We start from the raw sequence: 1,469 nt of genomic DNA, 5'->3' as shown, positions 1-1,469 counted from the left end.
TTTCCTAAAAAGTGGAAAATTTGGGAATTTTTTTTCACGAAAATAAATTGTCACGCACAACGAGTCTGTGTGCAAAATGTCAGCTCGATTGGATCACGGGAAGTGGGTTAAAAAACGACCGAAAGATTTGCACGGTCGTAAGCGCGCAAGCAAGCAAGCAAGCGCGCAAGCAAGTGAACTTAATATAAAGGATTTTAAAAGTAGACAAACTCTAAAAGATATACACAATTTTTATTCAAAACTATTAACTATTTTTTATTGTACCAGATAAGTCCCACTTTTTCAGAAGCGACCTGGCCACAAATGATAACTCAACAAAGTGACTTATCGTGTGGAAATGTATAGCAGCCAAATACTCGAAACGCACGTTTCTAAATGTGAACTGGAGGACCCGGAAAAGAAATTATCTGCGACCACGGGAAGAGACACACAAACTCCAAATATACAGCAGGCATCAGGGGCTGGATCGAACCCACGACCTCCTGTGTACCAGGCAAGTTAGTGAACATCTCGCCACCGTGGCGCCCGAGCACAGCAACAGTATTTTACGAAAGAGTCGTTTTGAGACAAATACCGTATTCACAATACTCTTTATGTGAATGTTAACAATTACGCTTCATTAATAGATTTGCCATAGGTATAATTTGTACATATTTACAGAGTATATTTCTATTATGTAATCGCAAATAAAATGTAAGGGTGCAGCCCTGAACTTGCTAGCTCACCACTCAGGACACCAACTCAAGAAAATGCTAAATAGCTTACAAGTGTTACAATAGTAATCAGATTCATCTACCTGCCAAGGATGGTTTTTCAGCCCCTGCAGAAGACCGTGTGGTAATGATTATTCACAAAGCTTGGTACAGCCAAAAGGTGTGTAACCACCAACTGAGTGTCCCCATATCAGTAATTGACTTTTTGATGTTAAGGATTTTCATTCATTACGTAAATCTAATAAAGCATCTCAAAGCACTACTTTAAACTCAATGTCTTATTGTACTCTTTTGCAAAAAAAACCTTGAAAATTCAAAACCAATAAAAATGAGTAGCAGAGCATTTACAAATGCGCTCTTGTAAGACGGTGTATTACCAAACCCATTACTTTAATACATATTTCAATTGAGAGCACAGTACTGCATTGATAAAGATGAACAACATTTTGCCATCACGAGACTTAACATCTCGTGTTTAACAAATTCGGGCATGAGAGACAAATGTGTTACGCACTAAATATTTTTGGGATTTATTTTAGTTGAGAGTATAGCTTATTATGACCATGATTGCCATCCTATATATAAAAAACTACATTTTAGTGTTGTGTTGAAAAGCAAGTGAAGACAGATGCAGGAAAGGCTTTGCGCATAATTTACTGCTTTTTAAAGATGAACCTTGCACTGCAGCACAACGTCATCAACACACGTGGTTGGTGGGCAGGCTATATAAAGCCAGTTGGAATTTGACAATGTAAG

The sequence above is a fragment of the Lampetra planeri genome, chromosome 28, assembly GCF_965212315.1.
Source record: "Lampetra planeri chromosome 28, kcLamPlan1.2.h2, whole genome shotgun sequence".
Lineage (NCBI taxonomy): Eukaryota > Metazoa > Chordata > Hyperoartia > Petromyzontiformes > Petromyzontidae > Lampetra > Lampetra planeri.
The sequence above is the reverse complement of the archived record's forward strand: the minus strand, read 5'-3'. Positions refer to the sequence as shown.